Below are 6,000 nucleotides of genomic sequence, written 5' to 3'. Positions count from 1 at the left end.
CTGATCTAATTTTGGTCACCACAAGTAAATCCTTGCCAATGCTTTCATGCATACTATCCTGGGATGCTCTGTGTGCAAGAGCAGTTGTCCATGAAATTGACTCAATGTCGGTGGGAGCTAACAAGGTCTATGCCATTTTATAAATTTTTGGCCCACAGTAGGTTAGAAAGAGAGGCCTCTTCCTATTGTCAGGTAGATCCTGGAAGTTGTTGCCTTCCAGGAACGTGCGGAATTGGCTCACGTAGGTGTGCTATTCTTCCATCTTTGGGTTGAAGATTGCTGGAACGCGAGAGTAATCGTCCTTAAGCTTGACTGGAGCAGGACAATGCTTACTTCGAAGATGGCTGTTGGTGCCACGACATTCCTTTATTTATTTTTATTTATTGTTAGAGTTGAAAGGAACCATGCAGGTCATCAAGTCCAACCCCCTGCCTGAGCAGGAATCCTAAAGTACCCCAGTCAAATGGCAGTCCAATCTTCTCTTGAAAGTGTCCAGAGTTGGGGAGTTCACAACCTCTGCAGCCAGGTTGTTCCACTGGTTGATCGCTCTGACCGTCAGGAAGTTCTTCCTTACTTCTAGGTTGAATCTCTCCTTGGTCAGCTTCCAGCCATTGTTCCTCGTCCCTCTGGTGCTCTGGTGCTCTGGATAATACAGTGACTCGCTCCTCTCTGTGGCAACCCCTGATATACATGTAGACTGCTATCATGTCCGCTCTGCCCCTCCTTTTCTCTAGGCTATCCATGCCCAGTTCCTGCAATCTCTCTTCATAAGTCTTGGTTTCAAGTCCCCTTAGTTTGGTTGTTCTTCTTCAAGATCACACTTTTATTGCCGGTGTTAGATTTGGACATGAAAAAAGAACAGACATAGGAACAGTTCAGCATCTTTTATTCTCCTGGCTGATTCCAATATGAACTGCCTGCAGGATGCAGGGATGTTGCTTTTAAAGGCATCCCTGTAGCTTAGCTGGCCACTGACAGCAGTTTATTTATCTTTAACCAATCAGCGGTGGCTATGTAAATCTGTGTTCTGTGCAGCAGTACATAACAATAAGGATCAATGAAATTCAAGAGGAGTAGAACATGGTCCATTTGTGGCTATGAAGTGATTATAGGCTTGATCCTCTTTTAACTCTATCCCGAGGTTCTGCCATTCCTACTCCCCCAAACTATGTCTAATTGTAACGTTACATTTTTCTCTGAGACAGAGAGATTGTTCTTGTTTAATATAAGTTGCCTAGCTCTGCCTTCCTTTTACTGAATGGGTTGAAAAGAATTGGTTGTCACAGATGCTTTAAAAAGATTTGATTGCTTCCAGCGGTGTAGTCAGGGCAATAAGTATGAGTCGCTGGTAAATATGGGGTGGGGGGGTATACAAATAAACAAATAAACAGAGATTTCCCATTGTTTATTCCCAAAAATTGTGACAACTTGAGGCATGTAAAAGAATTTTTTTGAGAGTTAGGATCTTTGAGGATTCCAAGAAATGAAGTTCAAAAGAAGCATTTTCTCAAATATTATTCTTTAAAACAAATAGAGTCAATGGTTAGGACTCACATACATTTTTGTTATTTCTTTCCTTCTTCAAGTAGGACATCAGGTTAGAACAGCAGGGTATTTCAAAAATGATACTCAATTATTGTAGAAGCTCAAGCAATCAAATGGCCCAAAGATGAGAAATAAAGGGACAAATGTGAGAACCATTTTAGACAAGCGCAATAATGAAGTTAATGTTGTTTTTGCAACAATGAACTGAGAATTACATTGGTAGAGAAGCTGATGGCTGGTTTCAGAGTTGAGAATTGTTTTACAACATTGGAAGATAGCTTTACACCTGATTGGCAGCAGTAGATTGCCTTTATGAGCTATTTTTCAGCATTTCTAAAACAGATATGTTTCAAGCCAACATTTTGGAAGTTATTTTGTCAATGGAACACTTCTTCTGGTCCCCTTTTTAAATGAAACTCAAGTTTGGATTGCTGATTCAGTTTGTCATATAGACTGCATACTGTGTCAATTATTTCACAACATTAAATGTTATATTTGTTTTTTTTTTTTTTAATTTTCACCTTGATGTCATCATTATTTTTCTTTCTCGGTGTGTGTGCTTCATAAACCAGAAAAGGAAATTGAGGAAAGCTGTGATCCTTGCTAAAAGAATAGCTGTTATACAAACACGGGCAGGTGGCAAAATGGGATTTTAGCACCATATACAAATACATCGTATAGGGTAGCATTTTGGATAGAACACTCGTCAACTCAGCAGGCAGAAAATGTCTGATCTTCTAAGAAAGTTCCTGGCAGTGGGGAAGGCAGGAAGAACATTGAAAAAGAAGCAATAAATGATGCTGATGGTAAATTAGCCTTCCATTGACTGTAAAAAATATGACTTCAGTAACCGAGTTGTCGAAGCGTGAAACTCATTACTGGACTCCATAGTGTCATCCCCAAACCCCCAACACTTTACCCTTAGATTATCTATGGTTGACCTATCCAGATTCCTAAGAGGTCAGTAAGGGGCGAGTACAAGTGCACTAGAGTGCCTTCCGTCCCCTGTCCTATTGTTCTCTTATATCTCCTATACCTTTCTTCTATTCCTATAACTCTTCTTCTATTCTTTCATTTATATGTTCTATTACTATATCTTCTTTTCTATTCTTTAATAGATATATTTTACTATGAGTATCTCTTCTATAACCTTCATCATGTATTTTACTATGTGTATATAGATACTGTATATACTCACTAAAACCCTCATTGTGTATTGGACAAAATAAATAAAAAAATAAATAAATAAATTGAAAGAGATGGAAAAATAAGGAAATTGGTGGGAGTTATATTTTTTAACATACTACTGTTAAGTAAGATAGTCCTAATTTAATAGTATGTCAATTGAAAGGGGTTATGATGAGAGCAAGTTCTTTGCTGCCAATTGAATTTGCTGGCAACAAAATCTGTTTGCAGACCAGAGAAAGATACTGACAAAACATACAGAAGGAAAAAAAAAGAGGAAGAATTAAATTACTCTGGCCCTGCTCCATGACATGCAAATTTGATCAATAGGCTGGCATGTTCTGGAAAGAGAAATCAATAGACCCTACCAAATAATTCCTAGGGAGTTAATTTAGTTTAGATTTAGTCTCTAACAGAACCAGTATGGTTAACTCCACCCAACCAGTTGTGCTGGGGAAACCCAGTCAATTGATCTATGATACATAAGAAAAAGAGACAAAAAAGTGGCTGAAAAATTAATCCTTTCTGTAATAGAATTGTCCACCAAGATTACAAGCAGCATGCCTCACAAATATTGAAGTTTGCAACAGCAAAGTCTGGGCCTGCTTATTTAAGGAGAGAAAGGGCTGGTGATGTAAGCTGTTCTGCCACCATGAGAACAGATGGAATATCAGGCACTTCCTGAAGAAAGTTGGAACTCTTTTTGACCAAAATAATGACTTTATCTGGTTGATATGATTGTGTGTTGCCATCAAGTGACTGGTTAGTGGCTGACTAGGGAAAAAAGAAGGTATTGTTGATAATGCCACGCCTAGTTCTGCAAAAAAACCCCACCCCAAAACTATTCTTTGTCTTGATAGGAACCGTGCAAGTGCAGTGGTCAGAATGTAGTATTTATCAGAGTTTGTTGCAAAATTCAGTTGCCAGAAGCACACACTGATGACTGATTCAGCTAGATTCATTAACATCTTTAAAATGTAGTAATATATACTGCTCAAAAAAAAAATAAAGGAAACACTCAAATAACACATCCTAGATCTGAATGAATGAAATATTCTCATTGAATACTTTGTTCTGTATAAAGTTGAATGTGAAATTGAATGTGAAATCAGTGTTGCTTCCTAAATGGACAGTTTGATTTCACAGAAGTTTGATTTATTTGGAGTTATATTGTGTTGTTTAAGTGTTCCCTTTATTTGTTTGAGCAGTGTATATATTTACAATACCAATGTAGATTCTTCTTCAAGCATTGACAGTTAGTTTCATTTCAGCAGAATTCAGAGTGGATAGAGAGCAGAGTGGACCGAGCTTACAAAGTGGACAAGAGTACAGAGTGGGCTGAGCCACACCTAACCTTAAGCTTAAATTTTCAGTTTTGATTCTCTGCATAGACTCAGAAATGTTTAGCTCCCATGGGCAGACTTAGTTGCTATGCATATTTATTGGCTGACCTTGTTAACATGGCTCTCCCAGTTCATGAATATCTTAACAGTATTGGAGACTGACTCTTCTCTTCCCACAGCAGGAGTTTGATGTTGACAGGGTCAAGGTTACTCAGCTTTCCTTCCTTCCAAGGTCATTAAACTGGGGACCCAGATTGTTGAAGGCAATATGCTGACTCTGCAAACTGCTTAGAGAGTGCTATAAAACCCTATGTTTATTTATTTATTTTTTATCTATTTTATTTGTCCAATACACAATACATATTGAAGAGAATAGACATGTAGTATTATATATTAAAAAAAGGATAGAAGAAAAGATAAAAATAGAGGAGAAGATATATGAAAGGAAGAAAAGATATATGATATATGAGATAAGGAGAGACAATTGTCTTCAGAGAGGGGCGGCATACAAATCCAATAAATAAAATAAATAAAATAAAATAAAATTGGACAGGGGACGAAAGGCACACTAGTGCACTTATGTACGCCCCTTACTGACCTCTGGAGAGGTCAATCGTGGATAGTCTAAGGGAGAAATGTTGGGGGTTAGGGGTTGACACTACTGAGTCCGGTAATGAGTTCCACACTTTGACCACTCGATTGCTAAAGTCATATTTTTTACAGTCACGTTTGGAGCGATTAACATTAAGTTTGAATCTGTTGCATTCACTTGTGTTGTTGCGGTTGAAGCTGAAGTAGTCATTGACAGGCAGGATGTTGCAGCATACGATCTTGTGGGCAATATTAAATCGTGTTTTAGGCGTCGTAGTTCTAAGCTTTCTAGATCCAGGATTGTTAGTCTACTTTCGTAGGGTATTCTGTTTCGAGAGGAGGAGTGAAGGGCTCTTCTGGTGAAGTATCTTTGGATGTTTTCGAGGGTGTTGATGTCTGAGATGTGGTATGGGTTCCAGACAGATGAGCTGTATTCGAGGATGGGTCTGGCAAATGTTTTCATGTTAATGTAAGTGCTATTGCTAAGTGCTATCGTTGTAAGAAATTTCCAAAGAAATTTCTGCAAAAGAAGCTACTTCCCTCATTTCTGAAAGAGGAAATATTTGAATTCCAATGGCTTTGGCCATTATAGCTAGAGAAGAATTGGTCACCAATTTTAAATGTGCTAATATGATATTTCCTCTTGAGTCCACCCTTATAAATTTGTCCTGCAAATCTGTACAATTGGTCTTGAATTTAAAAACTTTCTGCATTATGCATTGAGATTTACAGATGTATTAACTAACAAAGAGACCATAAAGTGACAGGGCAAGCACACAAATGCCTCCCAGTACAAATTAATTAAGAGGGTACAGCGTGTTCCCAAATTATTTTTAGCCAGAAGCTTTTTGTTTTTTCTCTCTCTTCAGAATATGCCACAAGAGCATTATCTGATATATATTTTTATTGACACTCCATCAATATAATATATTCTACTGTGAAGGCCTGAAGCAGACTACAACATTCCTGCAGTTTTATTAGATGCTACAGGCCTTTTCTAAAGGAAACAAAACCTCCCAGGTGATCTTAAATTTTGAGGAAGACTTAAGTCAGCAGAATGAAAAGGCATATCAGAAAGCTCTCATTCTATTAGACAGGAAGAAAGTCAACAGGCCAGCTCTCATCTATAGGGCAAACCACATGCTAATATTCATTTAAAGCAGGCAAATTCCTCCACATTGTTCAGTATTAAAATAAGAAAAGCACAAATGATAGAATTTGGAGAAAGAAATACTAGTATTACATCTTAACAATAAATGGCGTAGTCATTCAGTTTAGATAACTTTAGTGAGAGATGAAAGGGTCCTAGATAACCAACTAAAGATAGTGAAAGAAA

Source organism: Erythrolamprus reginae, chromosome 5 (assembly GCF_031021105.1).
Source record: "Erythrolamprus reginae isolate rEryReg1 chromosome 5, rEryReg1.hap1, whole genome shotgun sequence".
Taxonomy (NCBI): Eukaryota; Metazoa; Chordata; class Lepidosauria; order Squamata; family Dipsadidae; genus Erythrolamprus; species Erythrolamprus reginae.
The sequence above is the reverse complement of the archived record's forward strand: the minus strand, read 5'-3'. Positions refer to the sequence as shown.